This window comes from Pleurodeles waltl, chromosome 4_2, assembly GCF_031143425.1.
Source record: "Pleurodeles waltl isolate 20211129_DDA chromosome 4_2, aPleWal1.hap1.20221129, whole genome shotgun sequence".
In the NCBI taxonomy this organism is placed as follows: Eukaryota; Metazoa; Chordata; class Amphibia; order Caudata; family Salamandridae; genus Pleurodeles; species Pleurodeles waltl.
Window position 1 is genome coordinate 169,338,828 of NC_090443.1, and position 14,312 is coordinate 169,353,139.

Here is a 14,312-nt window from a genome sequence, read left to right on the forward strand (position 1 = left end):
CTTCAGGCCGCCCGCCAGCCAGCGGGAAAGAGGCTTCCACGATGAAGCCGGCTCGGAATCGAGCCGGCGGAGTGGAAGCTGTGCGACGGGTGCAGTTGCACCCGTCGCGTATTTCACTGTCTGCGCAGCAGACAGTGAAATACATTTAGGGGCCCTCTTACGGGGGCCCCTGCAATGCCCATGCCAGTGGCATGGGCACTGCAGGGGCCCCCAGGGGCCCCGCGACCCCCCCTTCCGCCATCCGGTTCCCGGCGGTCGGACCGCCGGGATCTGGATGGCGGTAGGGGGGGTCGGAATCCCCTCGGCGGCGCAGCAACCTGCGCCGCCTTGGAGGATTCAATGGGGCGGCGGTACACTGGCGGGAGACCGCCAGTGTTGCCGGTCCGACCGCGGCTTTACCGCCGCGGTCGGAATCCCCATTGGAGCACCGCCGGCCTGTCGGCGGTGCTCCCGCGGTCCTCCGCCCTGGCGGTCTTTGACCGCCAGGGTCAGAATGACCGCCTTTGTGTCTGGGGAGGAGTGGGGCATTGGCATGCCTATTTTGGGCAGCCCCCACCCCTATAAGTTAAAAACAAAACCTGGTGTCTAGCAGACTTTCTGTGCCCCCTGGGTAATAACCCCCATCTGCCACTCACGGGGGTATAGAAAGGCTATTGATATTTGTGTCTGGAGGTGCAGGGCTTTGGCATGCCCATTGTGGGCACCACCCACCCCACTTTATATATAAATAAATACCTAGTGTCTAGTAAGCTTTTTGCCCCCGGGGGGGCAGATCAGAGTAATAATCCCCATCTGCCCCCCACCCTCCGGGGGTGCAGAAAGACTGTTTATGTCTGGAGAGGGTTGGGGCATTGGCATGTCTTTTGTAGGCAGCCACCATCCCTATAAAGTAAAAGCAAAATCCTTGGTCCAGTGGGCGCTCTGCCCCCCCTAAGGGGGCAAAAAGCCTACTAGACATCAGGGATTTTTTATATATAAAAATTGCCCCAGTTAGGCAGAAAGGCTGATTACGGCACACAAATAAGGAGGAAGGAAAGCCCTTGCCCATGGAGCCACTCCCACCCCCCCACTTCCCTGGTGTTTAGTGGGTGGATCCCTGCTTGGGGATTGTTTGTCTGTGGTCATTCCGAAGCCGGGATCCACCAGGGAAGGGTACCATTGGAAAAGGGAGTTTCTCCACTTTTCAATGATACCTCTCCTATCTGCCTAGGTGCTTGTAGGGCTGGGATAGCCCACATGCACCTAAGCGATAAAAGTGAAGTGAGACGATCAGCTCATTTCACTTTCGTTTTCAGTGAAATAATGTCAGTGCACCATGCATGCTGCTCGTCATTTCACTGAAAACTGAAAATAGCCTTGAGAGCTGGGAAAGCTCCTTCCTAGCTCTCAAGGCTATTTTTACAAAAAACAATTCCTTCACAGGGATTTGGTGCTCATGTGATGAGGACGGAATGATTTCACCCTCCACACATGAACATCGGTGCGCATGATGGAACCGCTCCATCATGCGCAGCAAAGAGGTTACCTAATCAATTAAAAAGAGAAAGGCAAGCCCTTTACCGTGGTGGCACATCCATATCCTTATTCAGTCAGAAGGTCTTCCTGCTGGGGGTTGTTTTGCAACTGTTGCTAAACACAGTGCCTTTGTAACTAGATTAAGGAATAGATAATGTGACTGCTATTTACAGTCACTCAGGATTGCAACTTTGCCACATTGGAAGAACTTGTTTGAGTTTGTCGGACATCCACCTATAAATGTGTGGTATATGAATATTGAAACTGAATGGTGTGGCTTGTTTTTCATATTGGCTGTGAACTGGAGCCAAGTCAGAATCTTTCCCGCTTTTAAATTTAACAAAGGGTGTGGACTGTATCAAGTCAAACAAGTCTTTATTTGGCCACAGTGATAAAAAAGCACCATTATAAAATGACAAGACAAAAAAATTCAATACTGGGAACATGGTTTCAGCACCAACTAAGATGGCGGCGCTGTGCTGAGCTCCATGCAGGGTCAAGGCTTTTCTTAACGAGCAGCCAGCGAGCAACACATACCTCCAGGGAAAAATAGTGTGCAGCTCTTAAATTGCCAGTGAGTAACCTAGAAAGCCATTTTCACAAACTGTCAGCTTTTTACGGTCAAACACTGACTCTAGGAGGTTCCCTCAACTGATTAAGGAGACATCACTCGCCACTTTGAATGGTGTTTCAAGCACTCTTTGGCAGGATTCCTTTCCTCCCAATATTTGCTCACTAATGGTTGAGCACCTCCATTTTCCTTTACCTGTTCTAATGTAAATGCCTCTTATCACAGCCAGCTCTGGGAGATGTTTTCTCAAGGAACCTGCAGGAAAAAATATTGATTTGAATTCTGTTTTGCCAAATCTCCTCAGCATACTCTTTTTCTTCATCATAGTGCAGACTTTTTCTTAATGTACTTAGCTATGTTTTTATTCCTTCTCCCCATAATAACTTTCCTGTTTTCTGTATGTGATCTTCTTGAAGCCTCTCTTCTTACATGTTTTGCTACATTGGGGTCTAAATGATGGCCCAAAAAAGAACCTCCTTCTCCAGTTAAGCCTTCCTCCATATCAATGGAACTATGACTGGATGGAATTCAGGCCTTTAAACCATTTATGGAGCAAACAAACACTACTTTAAATCACCTAGATGATAAATGGTCATCTGTGGATACTCGTATCTCAACAGTAGGAAAAAACGGTTGACTACTCACGCAATACTTCTTTGCGAATCGATCATCTGGACTCAGAAATATACAGAAAATCTTAAAAATCGAAGGAACAGTCTCAGAATCTTTGGCCTTCCTGAAGGAAGTGAAGGCTCTAATCCCATCACTTCCTTTCAAATCTTTTTAAAAAAACAGACTTGGCCGAAGGATCTCATCTAAACCCAGAAGAGTTATTTTGCTCATCTTACAATATACTGACCCCCTAACTGTCTTGACTGTAGTTATAGCAAGGAAACAAATAATTTGGTCAGGATTTTGGCTCTATTTTTCCCAGGATGTGGCCAAGATTATTGCGGATCGACACAAGCAGTTTTTGGAAATGTGACCTGCTCCAAGGGCCATCAATGCAATATTTGCCCCACTTCATCCTTGTCCGTTCAAGATAACCTATAAAGGCAAAACAACTACATATGATGACCCCTCTGCTCTCAAACTGTTTCTTCAGCAGCATGAAGGAGAAGCCAGGGAGACTTCAAAAACATCTTAAATGCCTACAATAACATATGCCTTGCTTAACAGGAAAATGTTGCACTATTTGTTTTTAGTGTTAATTATTTTTAGCTCTATGATAATCCATAATACCTATATTTTCCTGGTTCCTTTTCTCTCATGTAGATTTCCAGTACCTCTGTCTAGTTCCTCTTGTGATCCCTCCCTGTTGCTACTTTAACATATTCCTTATCTTCCCCACTCTCCTATGGAGTGAAGTTGTTGTCAACATCTTGTGGTGTTGCCACTATCCCATCATGTCTATCGTATACATAGGTACTCATCTCAGTTGTCATTTACTTGACTTGAACTGCCTCTGCTATCTTTTATGTGTACGATTTCTTTACCTTGTCTCTCCCTCTCTCCTTAACTTCTCTTATCATGTTCTCATCCCTTGGTTACCTTCTCTTACCTCTATCCCTCTCCCTTCCGCTCTCCAGTTTCACAATTGTTACTTGTTTTGCTGGTATAAAACTGATTTACTTAATTATTGTAAAATCAGTTTACTGTCTCTAACTGTTGACATGCATACTGTTTATATGTTTTGTTTTCACAATCCGGGTTCTCTCATGGAATGTAAAGGGTTTCAGTACCCCTATCAAACAACAGAGGATCATTTCTCATCTCACCAAAGTCAAAACTGATATTACACTAATTCAAGAATTACATTTATCTGAATTGGAAGCAAAAAATTTGAAAAAAGGTTAGATTGGCAGTGTTTACACCTCTGCAGCTATGGGCAAAAAGAATGGTGTAATGATCGTCTGTCACAATAAATTACAAATCTCAGTTGTTCACAAAGAGCAGGTTGATCATAGTCAAGCTACTTATCAGCAATGGTCCAATTACACGTTTCAATATCTATCATCAAGTATCTCTTGATAATGTTTTTTGGGTTACTGTCTCTAACAAATTACATTACTATAATGATGATTATCTTATTCTTGGAGGGATTGCAATTAATTCATGGATTCTGTTTTAGACAGGAATTCTAAAGTCAAATGCATGCATAAAATACATGAACAATTTGAATCTGCAATTCATAACAAATCTCTTGTTGACATTTGGAGACTCTGTCGCCCTCAACTCTGTGAAATCTCTTTTTATTCACCTACACACCGCTTACAATCACATATTTATTAACTCTTTGTTAGCAAAAGTCTTGCACAACTTGTCACTTATTCTCAAATAGGATACAATTCTGACCATACCCCAGTGTACATTGTCCTAGATCTTATTCTATTTTCACCACATTCCAGTAGATGGTGCTTAAGTAGCACATTACTTTTATAAACAGATCTCATCATACAATTTGAAACGTTCCCTTACGTTTTTTATTAGAAATGGGGTCTCTAGTTGGAAGTGGCTCGCACTCTGTCCAGGAAGGGACCCTCACTCTAGTCAAGGTAAAGGAGTCTGTCAGCTTAGATAACCCCTGCTCATCCCAGTGGTAACTTGGCTCAAGCAGTTAGGCTTATCTCAGAGGCAATGTGAAAGTATTAGTACACGCAAACATAGTGAAAACACCACAAAATTACTCCAGACCAGTTTGGAAAAATAGGCAATATTTATCTGAGTAAAACAAGACCAAAACAACAAACATCCAACATACACAAGTGAAAATAAGAATTTTCAAGGATCACTTTTAGTAAAGCACTTAGAAACACAATAGCTCCAACTGGGGCTATCAAAAAGGCTTGATAGAGTTGCTTCCAACAGTCCGCTGCCACCCATGAGAGAGCACAGTCGGCCATGAATTCATATGGACCCTGGTTAAAGAACCTTTAAAAAGGATAAGGAAACAAAGATTTTGCATGGAGTTGGGGAGGTGACGCATCACTGGAGCCAGTGCAGCGTCAGTTCCTTACTGCCACCGAGAACGTGAGGCATCAGTTCCTTACTGCTAGGAAGAGTAGGTGAGGCGATTGTTCCTTGCGGTTGCAGTGGAGGTGATGCAGCATTGGTGGCATGACATTGGTTCCCTAAGATAAGGCAGGGCTGATAATCAAACAGGTCAAGATGTGAGGCTTCGACTTCGTGGTGATGCGATTATACCATGGGCCACAGGTGCTGCTGTCAGTGACATGGTACTCTGAACTCATGCTGTGGCAGCACTATGGAGGTGCTGTGGCAGTGTCAGGCCTGCATTGTAGGCCATGATCTTTCACAGCTCTGGTGAAGGCAGTGGCATAGGGTCAGAGACCAGCACAGTTCTGAAGTCGTTCTGGAAGTCGATGCAATAGTTTCTTCCTTGTTGCACCAGAACTCACTCCCAAGGGCCTAGGAAATTAATTTGGCCCCACTTGGCAAGTCTGGACTCTCTGCAAGAGAGTCCAGGCATTGGCAGGTGAAGTCTTTGTTGTCCATGAGACTTCTTAACAGGAGGCAAGCTCAGTCCAAGCCCTTAGAGAACCTTTGGAAGCAGGATGTAGAAAGCCAAGTCCAGTCTTTTCACTCCCAGGACAGAAGCAGCAAGCAGCAGGCCAGCACAACAAAGCAACAAGCAGAGTGGCAGTTCCTCCTTCAGCATCCAGCTTTTCTTCCTAGGAGAATTTCCTCAGTCTAGAAGGATTCTAACTATGTGGTGTCAGAGGTCCAGTACTTACACCCATTTTTGTGTGCGAAGTAGGCAAACTTCAAAGAGAAGTCTTTGTAGTGCACAAGACCATGCCGTTCCCTGCCCTGGTCGCAGACACACTCTAGAGTGCTGGAGACTGCTTTGTGTGAGGACAGGCACAGCCCTATTCAGATGCAAGAGTCAGCTCCTCCACCCATCAGGATATGTAGGGCACACTTCTGGTCCCTTTGTATGACTGTCTAAGCCCAACTGTCATCCTGACCTAGGTGTGTATTCAGCAGACTAGCAGTGGCACAAAATGGTTAAGCAAGAAAAAGCCCACTTTCTAAAAGTGACATTTTCAAACTAACAGTTCAAAAACCACCTTCACCAAAAGATGTATTTTTAAGTTGTGACTTCAGAGACCCCAGACTCCTTATTTCTATCCGCCCCCAATGGGAAATTTCAAAGCAATCCCCAGGTTACCTTATGGGAGAGATAGGCCTTGCAATAGTGAAAAACGAGTTTAGCAGTATTTCACTGTCTGGATGTGTTCTAACCTTGAAATACACTGCACCCTGCCCATGGGGCTGCCTTGCCCCCACTTTAAGGGTGACTTACATGTAGTGAAAGGGAATGTTTGGGCGGGGCAAGTGGGTGTACTTGCCAGGACAAAATGGCAGTTTAAAACTGCCTACGCATACACTGCAGTGGCAGGTCTGAGACATGTTTATGGGGCTACCCATGTGGGAGGCAGTGCTGCAGGCCTACTAGTGCAAAAACAATAAGCATTTGATTTTCAGGCCCTCAGCACACATATTGCACTTACTAGGGACTTACTAGTAAATCAAATATGCCAATCATGGATAATACAATTTAGAAAGGAACACTTGCACTTTAGCACTGGTCAGCAGTGGTAAAGTGCCCAGAGTCTTAAAGCTAACAAACAAGATCTGAAAAAATAGGAAGAAGAAGGCAAAATGTGCGGGGCTAACCCTGCAAAAAGGGCTATTTCCAACACTTTTTACTACTAACAACACAACTTATAACTTTTTTCCAACAGTTTGAGATTCTTTCAAAGCAGCGGCTCATGGTTTCATCATCAATTATATATCACACAAAAAGAAACTTATGAAGCCCAATCACAGAATTTTCTGGATACTATAAAAAGCTTGAAAATAAATGATATCACTCCAGCAATGAGCTTTCATTACAGGAATTAATTGCAGCCAAACCAAAATAAATCACCTTACTACCAATGCTGCCTCTAATTATCTATTAAAAACAGTTCTCACTAGTATTAAGGCAAAAATAAGAAGGAGAAGCTACTTGCTAACTACTTAAAAGTTAGAAAAGAATGCTCAAAATCCAATTCTTTAATCAATAAAAATAGTGATGTATTTATTAGAAATATAGATATTCTAAATTATTTTGTCCAATGTTATGAACATCTATATACCCCAGATTCAAATCTCTCTCCATTAGATAAATCTACTTTCTTTCAAACTATAGACTCTCCAAAAGCACCCAATATTGACTTTGTATCTTTAGACACAATATCACTATAACCAATATCATAAACTCAGTAGCTCTTACATCCACTTTGTAAACATTCTTCTCCCATATCTTCTTCTTCCTTTTAACTCTTCCATGAAGCAAAATACCTCTCCAGGAAGCAATGATTTGTTTAATCCTAAAAGAAAACAGAGACCATAATTACTGTAAAAACAATCAATCTGTATCTTTGATTAACACAGATTATAAGATCCTTGCAAAAATTCCAGCCATGCGTATCAATCCAATTCCCCCAGACCTTATTGGTCCGGAACAATCTGGCTTAGTTAAAGGTAGACTCCTTTCTGACAATACCCGTGTTTTCCTTAATGCCTTAATGTACTTGGTCATGCTTTTACTTTAGATCACCCTTTAGCCTCCATTACTTTGGACACTGAGAAAGCTTTCAACAGGATTGGGTTGAACTTTGTGTTTGTGGCATTAAAATGAATTGGTAGATTCCCCCCCCCCCGATGTTTTGCATTCATTTACCGTGGTTCAAAAGCTGCCATTTTGGTTAGTGGTATTTTATCTGATTATTTCTCCAGATCTAGAGGAGTACGCCAAGCTTATCCCTTATCCCCGCTTTGATTCATTATTGAACTGGAACCTTTCTTGACCAAAATTTGACAAAATCCCAATATATCCGGCCTTCAACTTGGAAGAAAGAATATTACATTTTCAGTTTATGCAGACGACATTCTTCTATACTGTTCCAACCTAACCTCCCCCAATCCAACCTTTATGGAACATGTCTCACTTTTTTCTTACTTATCAGGATATAAACTAAATACTGACAAATCAGAAATACTCCTGTTAAATGTCCACTGCACCAATCAACAATTTGACTCCTTTAAGGTCAAATGGCAACCTTCTAAAATAAAATACTTGGAACACTATTAAATTATGGAACACTATTAAATTAAACGTAGATAGTATCAACCCCACATTAAATGACTCAATTACCAAGTGGAACCCATTATTCCTCTCTTTGTAGGGTAGATTATACTCAATCAAGCTCATGTTATCTCCTAATATTTATTTTATACACTGTATCTATAAATCCAACTGATGTTCCAAATAGGCCTGGGTGGAGCTTGTGGACTTTCACTTCACGGAATTCCGTGGTGTTACCGAAAAACTCCATGGAATTCCACGGAGTTCTGCAAGAGGGCAGAGTATTGCTCGTTCACCACTTAAATAATGCAAAAAAGTAGCAGCTCTCATCACTTAATAGTAAGTCTTCCTTGAAGTACAGCTGCCTTACCCATATGCACGTTCAATTTGCTGACTGCCTGTGTTGTGGTGGAAGCACCGACTCACATTCTTCCGTGACCCAATTCCGGAACAATTACCACTCCCTGCCCTGGCTCAGCACTGAAGAAGGGGAGACACAACACAACAGGTATACAAACATAATTTCAAAAATGTATAAACTTCAAAGTCTTACTGCGTACTTCAGAACTTGCTCATCATTACACCTGGCCACCTCAATACAGCAATGCACAGTGGGCAGCTTTGTTCAATGGCTAGGTTGGGTTGGGATAGATTGTTTGTGAATCCAGGTGGCACTAGTAACAGGCTCTGTGTCTCTCTGTCTTGTAGTCTCCTAAACAGCATCGCTTAAGCAGATCACTCACAGAGCAGACAATTGTGACAGCTCCCCACAGTGAAAAGAAGGAGGAGTTTTTTACTGAAATGATTTCATTCTGTCAAATCTCTTCCTCTTAAGAGTACCTTGTTGCACAAGACATACCTGTACCTCTTGACACACAGTCTTATAGTAGCCACACTGCTTGTATGATGCATATCAGGAAACTCCAGCCCTTCTGCTTCCTTGAGGCTTTCCTTAAAGCTGTAAATGAACTTGTGGCAGAGTTAGCTCTTTGCTGTCCATTACAAGTTTGGTGCCAACCCACCTATTTTAAGGATATATCGGACTATGAGCAAAACCATATTTTGGAGGCGGGTACCTGTGAGGCTGGAGGAATGGCTCCCAGCCTGTGCATCTCCATTCTAGGTGAAGTACTTTATTCATCAGTGTCACCGCCTTCCTTCTGCATGACATGGTAAATGCCTCCGCAACCTGCTGAGGGATGTGAGTGAAAGGGACTGAGGAACATCTATGAGCACTGGCGTGTCTAAGACAGAAGCTGTGGACCAATGTAGGGCCTCAGCACAGAAAGCGGGCGCTGTGCAGGTTAGTGAGTGGAGGGAACAGGAGAGGCTTGATGTGATGACAGCTGGTGTCGGCAAAGGGATGGTGCAGCACCTCAGTTGTACTGAAGAACCTGGAGCCCATGGGACAGAGGACAGTGTGCTGTTAAGAGAGATATTGGCAGTAGCATGGCAGTGATGAGACTGCTCATCACAGAGTGAGCAGACCAGAAGGCTAAGGCATCCTGGGTTCCCTGTAACAGTAATTAATGTGATCAACTTTCACAGGGCAAACGTGCAGGTGGAGATGCTAGGCATGTTTTTTTGTTTCCGTAAGTATGCGAGTCCAGTGAAATGAATGTCCTGTCCCAGCAGCCCAATATTCCTGCCACGCGACCGCCTAACTAGATTCATATCTGCTTCTTAACACCCCTTAAAGCTTAACAACCAACTGGAAACTTCTGGCTATATAGCAACAGAGAAGGATGTTAATTTGTGCATCTGATCAGCTATATAGGCATGGGAAATAGGAAGAGCCTGGATTTAGCTGGCTGATAAACGTAGCTCCACCAACAGTCTGCAGAATTGTTGCCGAACTCTGTGCTCCGAGCAGAGCACGGAATGGCAAAACTCTGTGAACTCCGCCGTCACAGTGGAGTTTACCGCCCACCCTTAAACCCACACTCATATTTTTTTTTAATAGATTTTTTATTTTCTACATTTTTATAGAAAGGTAAAAAATCACGAATATCACTTTCAAATTTAAAGAAAACCAAATCTGAAGGTGGGTAAATTTTCCCGACTTCAAACACTATCACTATGCTTTCTCACTAAGAGAAGCTGCTCTTTGAATTCATCCCTCTCATCCCTCCCATATTCCATTTTGGCTTCTATCAGAAAAATCCATCATAGCTTCTTTCACTTTTCAAGAAATATTATCTTTTACAACTCGCATTTCTCAACTGCGCACATCAGTTATCACTCACTCTCATCGTATTTTGTCATCCCTTTATTCTTTCAATCATACATCTCTTCCTAATCTTCTTCAAAAATCACTCTGGCCCAATCACAACAACCAACTTAATAATCATTCTATCTACTGGAAATCTTGGAGAAACAAAGGTATACACTGGCGACATCAACTTTTCCATAAAGATCAAACTCTAGCCTTCTCAGCACTCAAAATAACTTTCTCACTACCCTCATGATTTAAGAAACAGTATGAGCTACTCAATACCTCACTAACACACATTATAACTGGCAAAACTTCTCCTCCCTCGGCCTCAGCTGCCTACTCACATTACTAACTACTAAATCCAAAGCCTCTACACTCTACAAAGCACTAATTCCTTCCACAGAAACATCAAAATCAAAAGTTGAACAAACATGTGAGGCATATTTCCTTGATTGGTGGCCCACTAGTTTATGGGACAAAATTTGGACTAAGCTTCATAAGTCCACCAGGGATGTCAGTACTCTACAACCCCTATTTTTCATTTACCATTGTTTATTACTCACTACTGCCACCATACACTGCTTTTTTTCAGATTCAAATACATCTTGTAGGTCATTTTACTCCTCATATGGTGACTTAAAACACATGTTCTTTGGATGTCCTAAAACTACGCTGTTCTCAAGAAAGGTTTAGAATCAAATTAATAAGATCTTTAAAGTTAGTATTGTTTTTCTTTTTCAAATATTTTTCAAGGCAGCCTAGACCCAGCTTGGGGTGAACACACTCACGGTCATAAATGTATAGATTTACTGCTGACTGTTGCCTTCCATCTGATCACATCTAACTGGAAAAATGTGCAAGCTGGTACATTTCAAACTTGGTGGTACTCTATATGTTTTAATCATAGACTTGACACTAACTATGTTATGTCTATTTCTTTAGCTATACCATGAGATTCACTATGGCTCCCGAATAATACCTTTTTATACAAATTTACTCTTAAGTAAGATCATCCTAACTCCTGATAAGACCCAGAAACTTCCAGAACTTTATTACCCATTTGCTTCCTATTTTTTATTTCATTCATATTATTCTAATGTTATAACATGAAATGTCTACAGATCTATTATAATGAAATATTCTATGGATTACCAGTTGGCATGTATGCATTATTTTTTACACCCTTCCCTTGCCCTCTTTCCCTCCCATTCCTTAGAGCAAAATAATTTCTCTTAACGTATTTTCATACTATTATCTCTGTAACCAATGTTCTCAATGCATTAACATTTCTCCACCTATTTCACTACTTTGTGGTTTTATCTATTTTCAATAAACTCAAACTTAAAACAATTGACACTAATGTCTATAAAACAATATGAGTTAATTAACTCAAAATACAATTTTAAAATATAGTCGTAACAGGATTTAAAATCATAATTTTCATTCTTAGCCCATAAAGCCAAACTAATCTCATTTTAGCACAGAAAAAAGCCAATTAAACATAAAATGCACACGTATAACTTAAAAAACATCTATTGTTTCTTATTTATATGTATTCATATATTTTCCTAATCCAAAAATCTGATTTTATATAATTTAGTAATACATAACAAATTTCTGGGGATCGTAAAGACTGCAGGAAAATTAGCCCTTCCTTATGATGTCTCAAATTAGACTAATTCAGTATTGGGGCCAAAAAAGGAACATCTCAGCGCTGAATACAGGATGCAAAACAGGATAAAGTGGCTAGTACATTGTGTTGAAATGTTATCACACCCACAAGGCAGTGCCCTTGGCGTATGGAAGACAAATTTAAAATGCAACATACACTGCCTAAATAGTGTCAGACAGTAATGGTATGTAGAATTCATAATCTACCCTAAATAAGGGTCCATACAACTACGTGTTATTGACACTTGGGCATATTTAACTACCCTTTCTTTAGCCTTGCCCTTTTCTAAATGTAAATTCATGCAATGTTCCAGGTGACAATCTTTAACACATAGGGGGTTATTACAACTTTGGAGGAGGTGTTAATCCGTTCCAAAAGTGACGGTAAAGTGACGGATATACCACAAGCCGTATTACGAGTACATTTTATCCTATGGAACTCGTAATATGGCTGGTGGTATATCCTTCACATTTGGGACGGATTAACACCTCCTCCAAAGTTGTAATAACCCCCATAATTTATTGTTCTGGCCCAGTTATGAGAGGATTGTCATATAATTCCTGTGGACCTAGTTTCTTAAATAACTCCCTCAAATAGGAGAGCCAAGATATTTGGTCTGCCCTGTCAAGTAGCATGCAGTCAGTGATGCAAGTCCTGGTTAGGCCAGCCTCAGGCGTTCCCCAAATTTTAACACAGAATAACAAAGGGGCTAATCCAATCAGGTCCTTCAGGTATGACAACCCAAGTTCCTCATGGAGTATTAGAGTCGCTGTGCATCCTGGTAGTGACAGTAATCTACGCATTCAATGGTTTTCTGTTCATTGGAGTATGCCATTTCTACTATGCCCCCATAACCCAGTGCCACATGCTCCCACTGAGATACATTTGCTTCTGTACAAACGCAGTATTTCTAAAACTAGTTTGTTTTTTACATTTATGGGCATATCTAGATATGGCCTCAATATTCCTTCTAAAGGACTTCAATCCTAGCATTAAATGTGTGGTCCAGCTGAGAGATTGGTTAAAATGAATCCCAAGATAATTAAAAGTCTTCACTTTTGCAAGATAAAATCCCCCATTATAAAGCTTAGTACTTGGGTGGCCTCCGGTCATTATATAGGGCTTTGATTAATTAACTTGTAAGTCAAGGTCTTTCGTGTATGATAAAAACAAATGTAAGAGGCTCTGAAAACTGTTTCCTGTATAGGCAATCAACACTGTGTTGTCCATGTATGGCAAAATGGGAATAGAGTTGTTCCCCATACGTGGTACATCCCTTCCATGTTTCATCAGATAGTTGTTAATCTCATCAACATAAAGCAGGAAGAGGAACGGGGCCCAAATGCACCCCTGCCTAATGCCCCGAGTTAAGATAGTATGCGAAGAACATTGACGAAGGGGGCATAATGCACCCTTTCTGTGAGATCTTGGTGTAGACACCTGATCAGGGTTAAAAGTTCAGTTCCCACGCATATCCTGCCCATCAGTTCCCATAACTTAGACACACGGTTCACAAGATCAAAAGCATTTGATAAATCAATATAAGCCAAGTATTCATTCAGAGTCCTTTTTTCCTTAACATACTTTCTCACTATTTGATAGGGAATTAGACCTTGTTCAAAAAAACAAATTAAACATCTGACAAAACATTATTAGCCAGAGCCCAATGTTCAAGGCAGAACACTAGTACTTGGCCCAGGATTTTGGCACTAGAGTCCATTAAGGAGATCGGCAGAAAGCAAGTTGGCTGTGGCGGGTACCTTTATTAAAAATAGGAATTACGGTGGCAGTCTTCCAGGAATCAGGTGTAGGTCCCAGGACTATTGATCTAAGCACATTTGTGAGAAGTGGTGGCCACATATGGATGTTAGTTTTAAAAATATCTACTGGGACACCATCCGGGCCCAGTGCCTTTCCTGGGCTACATTTATTTATGGCTGAAATTACCTCATGGACTTCAATGGAATTTTGAAAGTCGCAGTGGAACTCAACAACTGTGGTATAATTACACCCTTGGGATATGGACGTGTGTTCTGGTGAAAAAGGTTTTGTAAAATGGGACACCCATGTGTGCACAGTTATTACAGTACTAATTTTAGGTGTGTTTAACTCCATTAATAAGGGCTGGTTAACTACTTCACAGAATTCTGAACTATCCCTTAATTTCCCAGCTATTATAAGG